This window comes from Chiroxiphia lanceolata, chromosome 1, assembly GCF_009829145.1.
Source record: "Chiroxiphia lanceolata isolate bChiLan1 chromosome 1, bChiLan1.pri, whole genome shotgun sequence".
Classification (NCBI taxonomy): Eukaryota; Metazoa; Chordata; class Aves; order Passeriformes; family Pipridae; genus Chiroxiphia; species Chiroxiphia lanceolata.
In genome coordinates, this window is record NC_045637.1 from 107440580 (window position 1) to 107457910 (window position 17331).

General features: G+C 40.3%; 1 protein-coding gene across 2 annotated transcripts in view; it reads left to right on the top strand.

Annotated features, from left to right (window-relative positions):
* Positions 1-17331, top strand: part of ELMO1 (engulfment and cell motility 1) — a 315735-nt gene that overhangs the window by 33860 nt on the left and 264544 nt on the right. The window lies entirely within an intron of this gene.

The following is a 17331-nucleotide window of genomic DNA, read 5'->3' on the forward strand; positions in this document are numbered from 1 at the left end:
CCAGGTATTTCCAGGCACAGGATAGGAGTAATGTAGTAATAGATCAGATCTGAATTACAACAATAATTCTGAGCAGTGATAGTTTTATTAGCAGAAATGTTCAAAACAACCTTAAATGTACAGGTCTGTCCTGTGCTTAGGATGACTAGCAGACATGCCCATGATCAATTCACAGATGGTCCAAGAGCAAGAGTATGAACTGCGGTGGACTGGCTGAAGCTGTCACAGCTGTTTCATGGTTGTGAGTCCTATAAAGTTGCCAGGGGCATTAAGTTCTTATAAAACCAAGGGATAGCTCTGGGCAGCCAAGAGCTACATGCAAACTTTGATTATCCCACAAAAACCTGCATAGGGCTGGAACCAAGAAGATGCCAAGTAATAAAAGACAGTGCAAAGTTTCCTCCTCCCCTTCCTCAAATGTTGCTATTCAGTGAGTGTAGCTCTATCCTGACCCGCAACATCCCGTTCATTGTTTTTGTGCTAGGAGTTTCCTGAATGCTCCATGGAAAATGTGACACACTTTGTAATGTAGAACAAATATCTTCTGGAATGGGACTCAACTGAAAGGATAAACTCTGCATTGTGACTTTAATCCAGATTTGCATTCCAGTGAAGAACTCAGGTGGGGAAAATGTCTGTAACATAAGATATTGAGATGTAAAGCCACACAGTTGCCTTGGATATGAGGGTTTATTTATGCACAACTCAGAATCGATAAGTCTCTGGCCTTTTCAAAGGATTCTTCGTTTTTTCTTGCTGATACTTTAATATTTTTCCAATGCATGTGGCATTTTAGTGGATTGACAGATGACCAACTGATGTTTTATGTACAGCAGCAGAGGCTATGTTACATTTGGGATGTAGTACTTTACTGTTTCCATCAGCCTACTTTTCTGACTTTCAAACTGAAATTCCCATCTAGTCCTTCAAATCTATAAATGCACCTTTTTAAGAGAGGAAGTAAGATAGATGGCAATTCTAACATTTGGCATATAAGGCTTTTGTGATGAATTGTTTTCTTCTAACTCCTCTGTTCATACTTACTTTCAAAATCTTGAAAAGCAACAGCATTAATAAATCAAAGTGGGCAAAGATCAAGCATGTGGTTTTATTTTAATAAGGGATAAAGCTGAAACCTCACTGAGTGTGCATTGTTCAACACTTGTTCTCTGAGGCTTATGAATCAGTCCCTTAATTAGTGATCTGTAAGCATTTCCTTTTGTGGTTACAGAGTATTTTCAATAGAAAATCCAGTGCAAGATAATACTCGGTGCATTATTTTTGGTGCTTATGCTCATGTGCAAAGTTAATGTTTAAAAAAAGAAAAAGAAAGACTTTTATGGCCATGTGAAGTTTTGACTTCAGAGAGCAAGTTTGCTTGCTTGATTTATGTCTGTCAGCATGAAGAGGATTTTGAAAGAAGGCCTAGTAAACCTGCAAGCTTGAAAAAAATGTATAATTTGCATGGTTATGTCTTGTGTGTCTGAGACAAGTTTTCCCAAAGGCTGCGGGGAAAAATGTGCTTTGGGGACTATTTACTCTGTTTGTGTTGAGGAGGACAGCAAGAAATGTGTCTCTGCTAGCTTTTAATCATTGCTGGTATTTGGGACAGTGTCCCCTGAAGAGGGTAAGGTCAGAATCTGGTGGAAGAGGGGGAGTCATAAATAAAAGAATTAAAAACTTTGAGACTCATCCTCTTGTCCCCCTTGCTGCCATACCTATGCATCCGCATCACTCTTTTTATCGTAATTGTTGAAAGAGGCTGCTAAATGAAGAAACCAGCTTTCCTTTTGAACTTTTAACCTTCATGAAAGCTATAGTAATTGGCTTCTACAGAGCATACGTTGTTTCGGTCTGACATTTAAAAAAAAATACAGGAAGAACGAAATATCAATGTGCATTTCTGAAATTCCCAAATTGGCAGTGAAGGTCTTGCATCCCCATGCTTTAAAAACCTCGAAAGTGCAGAGAGAGATTGGTGAGGGTTGAAATGTCTCTGTTGCATCTCAGCTGGGATGTACTTTGGCTGAGATGAAAGTTCAGCAGTTGGTACAAAATCTCTGCCTGGGGAAAAAATGGTTGGTGTGTGTGAATGTAATCTCTTTGAAGGAGTGGAAGAAGGCTTGAAGATTGGGTCATGTACAGGGAAATAAAACACTGTCAGAAAATAAAAAAAGAAAAAAAAAGCCAAAGGTGAGAGAGATGGATTGTCCTGCCTAGGCTAAAGGTGAGTTTTAGGCTTAGATTCCTTCTGTGAATACATGTCCTGTTTAAAAAAAAAATAAGGAAATATTTCCCTGCTTCATCCCTATTAAAGTAGAACATGCTAAAACTCTTGACAGTTGCTATTCTTTCTGAAGTTGACCATGTGAAAATTTTATGTACTAAAACAAGGAAAGCACATTAAGGTCTAATCCTTGCTTACTCTAGTGGGACTTAAAGCTGTCATCACTTTAAAGTCATACAAAAGCAAAAATAGTGTCTTAAATACAAATACTTTTTGTCCTCAGTGACTTTTAATGCACGTATTATAAGTCAGTGATTAAAAAATATAAAAGCAGATCCAGATCAAATCATGCTTTAGGTGACATTTAATCTAAAAGTGCTTGAAAACACCTTTCATGGGTATCATTGCTAGCTTTATCATCTATATAGAAATGTAATATATTCTTGAAAACGTGAAAACAAAAATTTAGAGGGCCACAGTCTGCCAGGACAGACCTGTGGCCCCTTCATTCTCACAGCCTAGTAGCTGTGCTGCATCACATGTGGCTGCTCAAAAGGAAAATATACTCAACAAGACTTTTTACTTCTCAGCTGCTGGAGGAAACTGCCAGCCTTTGGCATGATTGAGTTTCTCTTAACAGAAGGCAGCAGTACGTATTGTAGGTAACTTGTCTGGTGGCATGCAAAGCTACCTTGCTGCCTTCTTCCTTTTAAGATATGATTCTTCTTTCTTAAATAAGGTTGGTTAATGAACCAGAAGAAATAGTAACGGATTTAAGAAAGGAACTGTTAAAAAGTGGCACCTCCTCAATTTGTGGGGAATAGTTGAGTTTGATCTTGTTAGAGATGACACTGTTCTTGAGAAAATTGTAATCCTTCGTAGCTATGGGTTCTTTCATCTTGCTGTTGCATTATGCGTCTTTAAAGCAAGAGGAAAGCATTTTCTGTCATGTGCCTGTCTCTTTTAACATCTGTACTTCCACTTCAGCAATTAAATGACTAAAAACAAGGGCAGGAGAGAAGGAAGCCAGCAGCCTTGCATTAATTTCACTGTGTAAAACTACAGAGATTATTTGAGGCCGGAAAGAGGTAACTGTGACAGGACAGGGGGCTCTTCCTGTCGTGTGTGTGCTGAAATTAGGGCAGTTGCCAGGAATGGCTGAACCAATGAGCCAGATGACAGACTATTTCTAAGTTGAGAACAGCTTAAACTTTCAGGACTCTACAACCAAAGCACACAGTTTTTTGCAAAGTCACACGTATCAAACAATGAAAGCCTGAGTAAAAGGGAGAACATGGTAAAGAGGTGAGCAGTAGTTGCTTGCTGGGCTGCTTCTGAAAATTTGCATTTCGATTGGTTCCACGGACATTTGTGCATGCCTTGGGGATGCTTAACATAAGGAAAACCAGCTTTATATGTAAAGAAAAATGGCAACGAGACTTCAGACTAGGTCCCTACAGCATGTTCTGTGTGCTCTTTCAGTCTTAAATGAGTGTAATGGTGATGCTTTTATTTTGCCTGGGAAATTAATTTCCCTTGCTGATTTGTTTTAAAGTATGTAGTCCACCTAGAAGTGTATTTATCATTTTGTGTTGGTAATGAATCTTTTAATTTGGCAGACTAAGAGAATTATTATATTTACTGGGCAATAAATATAGCCAAAAAAGTGTTTGCTCCTTTCTGTCTCATCCCAGAGTGCATATCTGGGATCCTTGTGAGAAGCTCTGTCTGATGCATAGCTGCTCTGAAATGCTCAAAAAGAGCATGGACTGTTTCCAGCAGACTCTGAAGCTGCATCTTCCACTTCTACCTCTCTGTTTTTTAATGGGAGGTGTTTTATTGAAACTAAGGATGGTAACAGGAAATGGGTAAACCAGTCTCTACTTTCAGGGTCTTGAGGGCTGGGAAGAGTAAAATGCAGGAAGATCCAGGTGAGTAATCTGTCCAAGGACATGAATAAATAAGGCAGCTTCCCATTCTAGATAATCTGTGAGTCTGATTTAGATACAACCCCCTGTAGCCTCTAAATGCCTCTCAACTTCTCTGAAGAAGTGTGGTGCTCCATTTTATAGTTGGTTGTTAGAGGCACAGAGGACCAAAGGGCAAGTAAGTGGCCACACACAAAGCCTTTGAATGAAAGAAAATTAAACACAAGTGTTCTTGGTTCCAAGTTTAACATCTTTGCCTTTGAAGCAGCTTCTCTGTTCATTTTTTGAAGCAAACTCTCTGCTCATTTAAACAGTGTGATTACTATGTGTGGTAGAGAGTTCTCTTTAATCAGTGCTGTGGGGAACAAACTTGGCAGATATAAGGTCTATTTGCAGGTGGATTTTTTCAGTTTATTTTTCTGTGGTCCATGTCTTATACTAGCTGCTAATGATTACATTTCTCAATGACACCGAGGTCAAATAAGAATCTCGAGCTTTTGTGTCCTGAGGTTTGTTTTGCAAATACTAGAATACATTTTTCTGTCTTGTTTAAATTGGGAGCATTAGATTTTGTCCTGGTCGCTGATGTAGCATGTTTATCTATTGGCAGTGCTGCTTCAGAATTTACTTCAAGTGAGTTAATGTAATATTTTTTGGGTTTTTATCCCAGCCCTAGTCAAAATTGTTGGCCTAGTGGGTGAGATCAACAAGGTAAGATGTTCGGGTGAAATACATCTAATTCTTTACACTCCAAGAAGAGAGCTTGTGAAGGTGGTGTGACCTGTGGGAATCTGCTCCAGAGTTTGGAGAATGGCACAGGTGAAAAGAAAACTTAAAATATCTTCAAAACCATTTTTTCCTTCATTCCTCATGTACACTGTTCTTTTAAGTTTTGCATGCCCAGATCAAGAAGAACCAGTTGGCAACTGCATATTGTGGAGAACGTGTTTTTGTGAGCCCTACATATATCCTCCAAGCAAAGTAGAAGGAAGTTGCATCCAGCTCTGACAGAACAGCCAAACCCTCTGTTAGGAGTAAGGGACTGTAACTGAAATGGGACTCAAGTCCTGGTCTTCAGAGATGTGCAGTCCACTTACTTGTTACAGGGCAGGTTGTCTGGCAGCTTTGGAAATGGGATGTCTCTTTCCTGATCATACTCCTTACTCCAGATTAAAACCTTCTGATGGGTTGTGTCTGTGGTTCTGTGAATGCAGCTCGAGGACTGCATCAGTGAGAAAGAATGAAATATTCTTTAGGTAGCAATGCGCACTGCGGCTTTTTGGAAATGCTTTTACTTTCGGTGTACTACCTGTGAATATTGCTTAATATAGCGTAAAATGAGAGTGGGTAAGCTCTGTATTTGCTGTTGTCACCACACTGCCAAACCTGTAAAGCTGTGTTTCAGTAGAGTGAAAGTGTTTAACTGAAGGGCAAAAAGAGGACTCCATTGTGTTTTAAAGCAATTAATACCTAAATTGCACTTGGTGATTGAACATTAGAGAGCTAATGATCTTGCCGCAGAGTTATGTGTTTGGCTTTGTTTTACTATTGCCATTTTCACACAAAGGACTTTTCAGCCAGGTGTTAGCCCTCTAGGGAGTTCAAAATGGTCAACTTCAGTTGACAGCTTTATTTGGAAACAGTTCTGACATGACAAACTGAACTAGACAGTTAACTGAACAGTGATTTGCCACCTCTCACCCCCAAGTGCAATGGGAAAATTTAATTTGGGAACACTGAAGTCTGAAAGAAAAAAGGATAAACAGTGATTTCTCTCACAGGGGATTTGGTGAAGGGGTGTTACTTTGTATTTCTGAAGATACCAACTCTGGCAATCATCAGAGCACCGGAAATGTATTTGGATTTTATCCAAATGCTTTAATCTTTTCATGTCTGTTACAATTATAAAGGAGCTCGTTGAGTTAATGAGACATACTGTAATGAACATAGTAATTGCATACTTTTACATCATTCTTCCCCATGGCATTGAATCTCAGCTGTGTGCCAGGAACTTTGCACAGGTGAAGTAAATCTTTTTTTTTTGTCTCTGGACATACTTACACAATGGTTTAAGATGAGCGGGTTATATTCCTGTTTTCATCTTTGGCCTTACGCATTCCTTGTTGTGATCCTGATACTTGGGTGAGTGAGTGGTGAACGCGTTCAAGGGGCTAATCTGTCTGAAAATGTGTCTTTGTTTTTGTTTTGTGGGTTAGTTTTTGGACACTTCATCTCTCTGAACTAGCCGGCTGGACAAGTGCCAGTGCTGCACTGGGGAGAGGGAGGCAAAGCCGTGACATTGGGAAGCAGACACCAGATCTGCTGTGGAACTGGACTTTGCCATTCAGAAAGTTTTTTGGAGCAGAAAGATTTTATTTTACCAGAAAATTTAAGGATGGTGGCCCAGGATGATGTATATGTATTACAATATTTTTAACATAAAACAGTTACGAGGATGCATTTTTTTTGCTATATAATAAGTTAGAGGTATACATGTTATTATGCAGCAAAGGCATAGTGTCCTTTTGCCTGTTGCTGCCAGCTTCTCCCTGCTCTGTAGTAAGCATTTGTAAGTTTTTAGCAGGTAAAATACTTGGCAGTAACTCCTGTGTGGCATCAAAAGAGTCTTAAATATTTGAGGCACTCTATTTGTTTTTAGGATAATAGAGTAAAGCATCACACAGCAAGTGCTGGTTCATTTTGAATGGGTGTTTTGAAAGAAGTTTATTGAGTTGCAGCAGCAGTCGGTGACAATTGATGTTCTGGCTCCTGGGAAGAAAACTACCACGAGTTGTCTTGCAGAATAATGTGGCTGGCACAATTCAGTCCTCAGTGCTTGTTGCTTGTCTGGATCCATGTATTGTGGGGAGGTTAAGCTCTCAGTTGGTTTATTAGCCAATTTGGAAACAGTGAATGTTTTGCTCATTCTTGGCATAACTGTGCATGTTCCCAGCGAGGCTGGAGCAGGAGCTTCAACCAGAGCATGGCGATGGGGAAACACAGCTGTACCATCATCAGCTTTTGACAGTGAATATTAGCTCCAGTCATCTGAGGAGTCTTAGAACACCTTTGAAATGATAGTTGCTTATGAGATACTTGGAGAAACAGATCATATGTACTACAAAGGTGACTTTTTAATTGATAATGACTTCTTACCTGAGCCATGAAGTAAACATATTTACTAAACTACATAGTATTTTCATGAGTCAAGTTTTTTGTTAAAGTGTTTCCACTTTTTTTCTGATAATAAGAACAGTAGACAATCATAACACCTCTCTTTAGCTTTAGCTGCAGTTAACTGCTGTCCCCTCCTCCCCCCAATTTTTTTTTAATAGCTCAGCATAATAGCATAAATTAGATTCAGTGGGGGTTTCAGTTCACATGTGGGTTGTAATTTCTGAGTGAACACATTGCCTGTCCTGCTGTCCCTGCTAAAAGGGAGAGACAGTAAGCTTTTCAACTGTTGTCTGCTGCTTAAACTGCATGACTCCCTAGAGCTTATTACTCAAACCAATAAAGGATGATGTTTATATCACTCTTTCCTCTTTCCTTGGGCCATGCAGATTTTAATGTTGAACAAAGTGTGCAGTAAAATTATGGGGTGACCACAAATTGTACCCAGTGCTTGAATGTCATGTATTAGACTGTAACACAAAAGCAATCTATAGTAGTTTTCCTGTCAGAAGTAAAGTTTCTTATTGATCTTTAAAATTTTAGTTCAAATTATGGAAGACTGGGGTATTTTTTGAATGAGTGCTCTTGGATACCAGCTGGGAAGAGTTCTAGAGATTGTTCCTAAGTTGTAAGCAATGGCTGGTTTTAATATGTTTAGAGAATCTTATTTTGGCATAGAAGGCAACCTGCTACAAAACAGCTCTTTTTGCTCATTGTGTGCACAGTTAACTACAGAAAGGCACAATATTTAAACACAGATGGGTAGGCTAGGACTTCAAGAGTGCTTAGGGACATTATATCAGTGCTCTCAGAGAATCACAGAATGGTTGAGGCTGGAAGGGGCTACTGGAAGTCACCTTGTCCAACCCACCTGCTCAAGCAGGGTCATCTGCTACTCATGGTTTTGCAATAGAGAGATGAGTAGGGGATAGTCTCATGTTAAACTACCCAGATCTCCTGTTACCAAGTGTCACATTTAACACAGTTTACCAAGCTTTATGCAGGACAAATCTCTCCTGGAAATGGGCTGGGTGAGCAGTGTTGGCACTGCTAATACCTTGTAGTCAGGTTTTTTCCAAGAGGTTTCTTGCATCCCTCCAAAATACCATCCATGTTCTGGTTGTGTGAACCTGAACTTTACCTTGTACTTGGATTCTTCAGTATCTTTTCACTTGTATTTTACCTTACAGTGATCTTATGGTTAGTCTGGCTGTATAATTGAAATGGCTGCTCAGGTATGCAAGTTCCTCTTGATCTAGAATTACAAACAGTGTTCCCAAGGTGTGTGTCAGTATTGAAAGGGAGGGTGATACCTCATTGGAATGTCCCCAGAACAGTGGTTCCAGGCTTGCAGGTACACAGACTGAGCAGTACTCTGCAAAGCAGGGTGGCATCAGTGTTAAGGATGGGCATATGCACAATAGTTGTTTGGGGATGTGACTGTGTCTATGTTTGTTTCCTTAATATCTCTGTATTCCTGTTTCCAAACTGAGTTTAATGATGTCTGTTATAATGCTGGCTTAGTCTCAACAACTGATATTGTTTGGAGATACAATCTCTTTAATGCAGAATAGCTCAAATTATTCCACAAATGTTAGTTATAGACAAGGTGTCTAATATTAATTGTGCCATGCATTTTTTTTTCTTGGCCATTACTGCTTTTCCATTTGCTGTCTTGTTTTGCTGAATTTCCTCCAGAGGGCCACCACTGTGAAGTCCACAAGTGTTAAGGGCAAATTATTCTTTACGAATATGAGAGTGTAAGCTGGCAGAGAGTTAGGAGTCTGCAGGGGTGGATTCAGAGACTGTATAGTGCTGAGAAGTCAGGAGAACGTGGGATATTTTGACTGTTAGCTGTTTTGATGGACTGATTGCAGTAAGTATAAGAGAAACAGGGCTGGTAGGAAAACCTCTGTAGATGGAGCTGCTTTCTGCTGCAAGATTTCTGACAGGTGGTTTCTTTCCTTCTCTTGTTTTTTGTCACTTTCGTAGTGTTATAGAATGTTCTGAGTTGGAAGGGACCCACAAGGACCGTTGAGTCCAACTCCTGGCTCTGCGCAGGACGCTCCAAGAGTCACACCATGTGCCTGAGAGCGTTGCCCAAACACTTCTTGAACTCAGGCAGGCTTGGTGCTGACCACTTCCCTGGGAAGCCTGTTCCAGGGCAAAGAACCTTTTCGCAATCTCCAGCATAAAACCTCCCCCGACTCAGCTTCGTGCTGTGCCCTCAGGCCCTGTCACTGGTCCCCAGAAGGAAGAGATCACTGCCTGCCCTCCGCTTCCCTTTGTGAGGATATCCACCCTTTCTTTTGCTGTTTCTCTTATTTATAATGAACATTAGGCTCTGCTTATTTACTGTGGAATAGCAATATGGCTCTTTTCCATGGGGTTTTTCTATGCAGAATGGTTACTTTAGAAAATAATTCTGTTTGTTTCAACCTTCAACATCCTGTCTAAGCCATCAGTTCACTTGTTATTTCCTCTAGCATTCACCGTCTCTGTTGCCTTCTCTTCCTCCATTTGATGACTAACTTCCTGGCAGTACCATTAACTCCTCTGTAAGTAAGCATTGATAGGTAAAAAATTCTCTTTGTTTTTTATACTGCTGCTTCATCTTCCTTCCAGCAGGAAGTTTAGGGCTTTTTCTAACTTTCAGCTTATCTTCTTGTGTCTGTTATCTCCTTTGGGATATAGCCGGTCATCATTTTCTTGATTTGGCCTCTGCTGAAGCAAGGCAGTAAAGTGTTATCATCTTGACTCAAGATGCTCTTTTGTGTGTCCCTTCTAGCCTGCTGACTTATACAAGTGCCAGGAAAGTACAAAGTACCATAGCCAGATCATGCTAGTAGTGGAAAAAAAGGACTGTGACTTCTTGTTATTTCTTTACAATCCTTAATTGAATTTTATTCAAAATTCACAGCACTTTTGATGAACTTTCTCTGTTTCTTTTCAGCTATTTTCAACTACCCTGTAATAAACCTATTCCACTTCCAGTTACATTTGACTTCTTTGGAGTGTGCTTAGCTTAAACATTAAAAAGCACCACCCCTTTCCCTTCATCCTCCAAACAAAAAAAAATTGTCTCCATCCTCTTGAGCAGTAATATTTTGCATTGCTTTATTTTGTTGTTTCACTGTGTCAATTTCCTTTTTTCATTCTTTCTGCTCTCCAACTTCCTATGCTGAAATCTTTATTTCTTTCCTTACAACTCTAAAGAAGAGCAGCACTACTGGCTAAAATTGATGCTTCATCTCTTCCCCATTACTTCACTCCTTCCTCTCGGGTTGTGTGATGCTACCCTGAGAGGCAGGAAAAGAAAATTTTATTCAGCTGGATTTTAAGGGATATTTTTTGATGCTTGCTTCAGTTTAGAAACATTTGGAGTACAACCCAATGATGAGAAACAACCTCAAATGAAGCAGCAAACCCTGATAAACTGTGAAAAGTTTAAGTAGATTCTAATGTTGGTATTCAGAGTAGCATGTAATTTTGTTTCTGTACTTGATACCTGCCATGGTCTTCAGATTTCATATGCTGGGGAGGTACTCAGCATCTTTGAAAAATCATGCACTTTTTTGTGAAGCCTTAGCTCTTTGACTTCTGGGCTTTTGGTGTGGGGGTTGTGTTGGTGCATTTTGGTTTTGTGTTGGGTGTTTTGTGAGTTAGTTTATTATAACAACAACAGCAGCAACAACAACAATAATAATAATTTCTTTTAACTGGAATTGTCTTTCGAATACTTGAGTTTGATACTTTCCTTATCTGTAGTTCAAAGACCTCACATATAAAGGTCTTTAGTGAACAGAGCATCTTTCTGTATGGTATATGAGTGTTAATTAAATTCCTACAAAGGTTCAAATAAAAACTTGAATAACGAAAACTAAGTTTTCAGTCCTCTTCTGAATTATAGACATGTAACTAAAAGTTCCTTAGTAAAAGGAGAATGATCTTCCTAGAAGCAGGGGAATACAAGTTAAAGAATCTGAATTTTTCTGGTATGCTTCAATATGTGCTTTAGAAGCAAGACCAGTCAGTCTGCTTGCTTATATTCTGAGTACATACAGTCCGTTGTGTTTTCTTCCACCTTTTCTAGTGAAGCACCTGTTAAAGGCTTTTTTGCTCTCTAGTTTTGAGGAGTAATTTTTTTGAGAGTGGGCTGGTCTGTCAATGACAGTACAGCCTTAAACACATAAAATGCTTCCTAAGAATAGGAACAAGATGACTGCGGGAAAGAGAAAATGCTTAGAATGAAATTGTGAAGAAAGGTTATGGGTATATGGGAATGAGATGGGTGATAACCACACGATTATTAGCTCTGCTTCCTGAACAGCTTTACCAGTGGCAAGAACTGTTCTGTTCTGTACGTTTTACTGCCATATTACTAAAATCTCCTCCAATATTTGGTTTCCCAGTATTTTGGAGAGGAAAAGTGTTGTATTTAAACTTGAAGGGTCCAAAGTTCATTTTATAATAATATTAAATGGTGCTTTCCTGGGCTAATGATGCATTATTGATCAGCAGGTTGAGGGTTCAACATCAAAAAAATAATCCTGTTGGGAAGCTGATGGACCCCTCTGAACAATGGAAGTCTGTTGAGTGGAGTCATGTTTTCCTGCAGTGTTGGTGGCTGCTGCAGAGGGGGTAGCAGCCCCCCCGGGTTGCCTGCTCTCTGAGATCACTGCATTTTTTCCATCTCTTACTAGAGTACAGCTCATAGCTCCTGTACAGCTTTATCTTCCATTTGTGTCAGAGCATCTGTAGATTTTATTGACATGGGTCTGCTGGGCCTTTGACTCCTGTCTAGTTCAGGGGTGAATAGCGCTGAACGGGCAACAAAAGGGAAAAAGGCAGCATGAAAGCCTTTTTATGTACACAAAGTGTACATCCAGCCCCCTGGCTTCTGTGCCCTGTTTTTATTTCTTGCAGAGATGGTAGAGCATGTTTACATCTCCTTAGACTCAGCTGTTCAGTCATGCAGTTTAACTCCAAAAATAACTCTCTTGGGGGATATTAATCCAGCAGTGGATTATCTTTCTAAAATCGTTAATCAGACTTGGTCCCCGAGGGACCTTCCAGCTGAACTTGCCACTTAGTTTCTGTTTGCTGGGGCCGCGGGAGCTGAGGGGAGGAAGCTGATGAGGTTTGACAAGAAGTGGTTACTTACGTAAGGTGCTGAGTGGAGGGACCCGTGCCTCTCCTCCTGCTGTGGGACCCTGCATGCCCAGCTGAGGGCTCAGCTCCCTGCCAGCACCTGCTGTGCCCTGCTTTGTCCTGTCACCGTTATTGCCCTCACTTCCCTTCGCCTTGAGGAAACGCTATGGAAAAATCTGCCTGTGAGGGGGGGCAGGGCGAGGTGGGGGGGAAGTCTGTGCCAGCTCCAGGTGATTCCTATGTATGCTGCCTTTTGTCCAGGAAGGAGAAACACGTGCTTTGTTTTATTAAATTCTCAAGTGCACTTGGTGTTCCTTTGGTTGCTTTTTGATCATTAATTTTCTTACTCAAGCTGCTCATGGAATGACCTGGCCTGCTCTTTGAATATTACATCTCTTCTGTAAAAGAAGAAATAAGCTGTTTTAGGCTTCTGTTTTCATATACTAGTAGAGCTGCAAGTCACATATCTCCTGTTAGCTTTGCATTTTTCTCCTGTCTGAACAGTAAGAATAGAGTTTATTTCTTAAGAGGTGTGCTCTGATAGCTTTAAATTATTTAAAGTACTTTGAGATCTTTGTATAAAAAGTTCCAAGGAAATTGCAAAACAAGTTTAAAGAAAAAAAAAAAGAAAAAGGAAGATTTCCACTGAGAACTAATTTCATACATGAATAAAATCCTGTTTTCTCCATGCAATGCATAGGTAGAAAAGGAAAATTCAATATATTTTGTGCTGAATGAATCCCTCAGAGCCAGGCAGGTAAACTGAGAGCTTGCATGTCTGTGCTGATGCATTTTTACATTAAATCTAATATGCTTTGATCTCCAACTTCACTGTTTGTTACTCTGACTTAGTAGACCACTGCAAGCACTTCATAGCGTAGCTGAAATGCATATATATACTATATGTGGCAATAACAATAAATCACCAAATTTGCACTTTAATAGGCTAATCCGTCATAGTTCTGCAATACCACATGATGGAAGAAAGTGTGCTCAAGTGGTAGACATGTTTTGATTGTGGGTTTTTTTCCCCTCAAATTATAAAATAGTGTGCTTTTGAGCATGTAAGCTGTTTAAACACCCTCCTGGTTACAGCTCGTTGCATGCATTAGGGAAAACAATGGGAATTTACCTTCCTTTTTCTCAGACCCTTTCCTCCCCTTCATATACTTGTGCCTGCATATGCATCCTCTTGCCTTCAGATTCTGTCTTGAAAATAAATATTTTAAAAATGAGTTGCAAAGTTGCTCTTACATATCAGTGCTTCTCAGTTCCCACTGGGAGAGAAAAAGGAATTGCACTTGAGAAAACTCCATAACTAGACTCTTTAGTGACATCCCTGTCCTTTTTACTGCTTGCCTGCTGCTGGCATAACGAAAAGCTATTGAAATTAGTTCTAGTTCTTCATTCATGTAATGAAAATTGCTTACTAAATTGGAAGCATATCACACCAGGGTGTGTGCCTTCCTTATTTTAGTGGGCAGTGTCTAGCACACTGTGTACCACTGGCATAAATAGTAGGTAATTTTGAATTGTCAGCACCTACATGAATAGTAGGTAATTTTGAATTGCAGAATTTTCTTTGCAATAATAATTTTGTGATGACAGCTAAACATCTATTTTGGCCTTAAAAAACTCAAAAAGGATATTTGCTTCTGGCATTGCTACATAGGTAGAATGAAACTAAATTATCTTTTGGATCTTACATTGGATTCATAAGATTATGAACTAAGACAGAAAAAGTCAGCACATTTGACTAGGATGTCCACAGAGAAACAGAAAGAAAGTGATGATTTTATCTGCTTTTCAGAATTCAGACCACATTGTTATCTTTGAGTTGGTTTTCTGGTGGGAAAAGTGGAACTACATCCATTTGTATTAGTTAAAGCTCTGTCACTTAGCTTTGTGTTTTATGACTGTATAAGCATACATGTAGTAATAATTATAATTATGTAGGAGATCTGTGCTAGCCTACGTTAAAACTAGTCACACTGAAATTGTCTTCTGCATGCTGTGGCAGACTTCTCTTGTGCCTTGCTTTGGAATGTAAATGCTTATTTTCCATAGCTGAATTTGATTAACTTACCATCAGCTTACCTTGACTCTTCTTTCTTAAACCTTTCCTCCTACGTGACTTGTTAAGATTGCCCACAATTCACTAAAGTAAAACGAGGGTTAATGCCCTCATTTGTATGGGAAAATGGAAGTTTTCTGCAAATCTGTTGCTGTGTAATGTTGTTTTGTTTTTGTACTTATGGCCAGTGGTCATGAATCAGTGTTTTTTCTCCAGCATTTATTGTGAGCTTTGGAGTTAGTGAACCTCCAAGGGAAGACACTGGCTTGCAAGATAACTTTTCTTTGCCTCTTGCAGTGAGAGATGACAGTGCTTCAGACTGATTCCCTGTCTTCCTAGTCAAAAGAAACTCTTTGCCCATGCACTAGGTGGATTCTATGTTTTTTATAGGTCTTCCTTCTATCTCGTTAGGTATGTGGCCTACAGATGATTTTTTTTATTAAAACCGTAGAAGAAACGTGATGGGGGGAAATAAAACTTGTTGAAAATAAGGGCTTACTCATCTGAAGCTATCCTCAGTCAAGTTTGTCTGGCAGGAGCTGCTGCTGCTGCCCTTTTGTGTTGTGGCCAGTAAACTCAGGCAGAGGCTTCCAGCATCCCTGCTGCCAGGGATGGAGTACCAAGCCAAGGAATGCAGGGAGAAACCTGTTGGTCAGGCATTAAGTCAGACAGCTGCAGGTGGTTTAATACCAAAATGACAGCAGACCAAGACTACCAAGGGTTGCACTGCTGAGGAGGGGGAAACAGCATCACTGTGGATTTGGGAGCAGAAGATGCCAAAGTCTGTTTCAGTTGACTGTCAAGGTGGATTAACAGCCCATTGCTGCCAACAAATCTCTCTTTTCCTCCCTTCTTCCATGTTGTACCACCTCTGGGAAGCTGTTAGACTTGAACATGGTAAAAACCAGATGACCAAAAATACTTTTTTCTGATGGTTGGCTGAGGCAGTGTTTTGTGCAGCGAGGGGAGTACTGGTGAGATGTGGAAATGGTGGGTGTGTGATTTGTCAGGGGAGAAATGGTGAGAGCTTTGCATCCTCTAAGGCTCTACAGTGTAAAAGACAGCCAAAAGTGTCTGTCTCTTCTTAATGACCAGCAAGCCAGCTGCATGCTTTAATTGTGTTTATTCCTGGTTCCTGAAACATCTACCAAATGTAGACAATATCACAGTGTTTCTTAATCACATTGTTTACTCTTTCAAGGCACTTCCTGCAATCCACTCTTATTTATAGACCATCTATTGTCTTATTTACTGCCTTGAGCTTTGCTTTGTGGTGATGTGCGATCCTGTCAGCGTCAGAACTGCCATTGTTGGAAATAAATTGCTGGAGTGTTAAAGTTCACAAATTGCTTTTATAGTATGTGCTGAGAACCCTATGTAGAATGTAGCAGGGCTTGCAGACTCAGAGGACTGAGTCTTTCCAGAGCAGACCAGAGGCACACAAGAAAAAAGGAAACGCAGAGCTGTATACGTGAAGGCTGGATGAACTCCAACTTCGAAAAGTGGTATGAGACAAAGGTACAACATTTCTTCATAAAGGGATGATTTCATGATTTTGTTCAGGCTGATGTTCAGACAGAAGTTCATGCTTCTGCAGTTGAATAAAGGTTGTTACACTGGGTTAGTTGAAGCAGCAACTGAAGGTGGTCAGAGCCTTTTCTTACCTGTACCTGTTTGTGGCTTTTGGATGACTGGTATACTCAGCCAGCTCCTCTCCTTGCCTTAGCTTTTTCAAAGGGTCTATACACAAGCATGTGTCCATGCTTTCACCACTTCCTTCTCTTTTTCTGCTAAGAGGAAGTGGGGCTGTGCCTCTGGGGATTTCTGCAGATTCTGTTGTTTTGTCATATGTGATGGCACTTTGCTGGGTCTCAGCAGAGTATGCGGGAAGCGCCACGGTTGGCGTGGAGGGCTAAGCAAAGCAAGCAGGAACCTACCGGTCTGCAGCAGGGTGCATGGGTTGCTGTGTCTGAGAATTGCAGAGCTTTGCTACTAGAGTGTCCGGCTACCACTGAGCTGGGAGAGGGGTGCAGGTTTGTTTGCAAGCCCAGCGAGGTGCTACACCCTCTTGAAAAACATTTGTTGTTGTTGTTGTGAGGTTACAAACTTTGATGAGTCAAAGGAGACAGAACTTGGTGAGTCAAAAGAGACAGAACTTAAATTCTGCAAAACCCGAGGATTTAGTTCTTCCCCTTTCCTCTCCTTCCCCCAGATTCACAGCCTGCACTATTTGACATGAGATCCTGTAGATACTTATATTATTGCAGAACTATGACGTCTTATGTAGCTGATTATATCACTGTGAATGCATACTATATCCTTGTGTATTCACGTGTCTGAGATGTACCACAGAGAAATATTTATATATGGGTATCTCTGGATCCGTTAGGTGAGGATGTGTCTGTGTATATATATGTGGAAACTGCTGTGTGTTCTGCCTTCTTCCTGACATACTGGTTGCTATAGTGCAGTGATCTATTTGTGAACACCCAGAAGATCATTGCTATAGTTAAAAGAAACAGTGTTTCCTGGCCATAACTTCCTGGGCAATCTCTTTGCCTGGAGCACCAGCGTTAACTGATTTGGTCACATTCCCTGGGACTCCAGGAGTGACACTGTAACAGGAGCTTCCTCTAGTTTGTCACTTTTTCCCACCAGCATATTAAATAATATTTTAAAATAGTTTTTCTATTTAAATCTAATGCATGCCTATTATTCACCGCACATTTCAGTGCTTCAGCCATCTTTCTAACAGACTGTCGAGCTGTGCAGTGTGT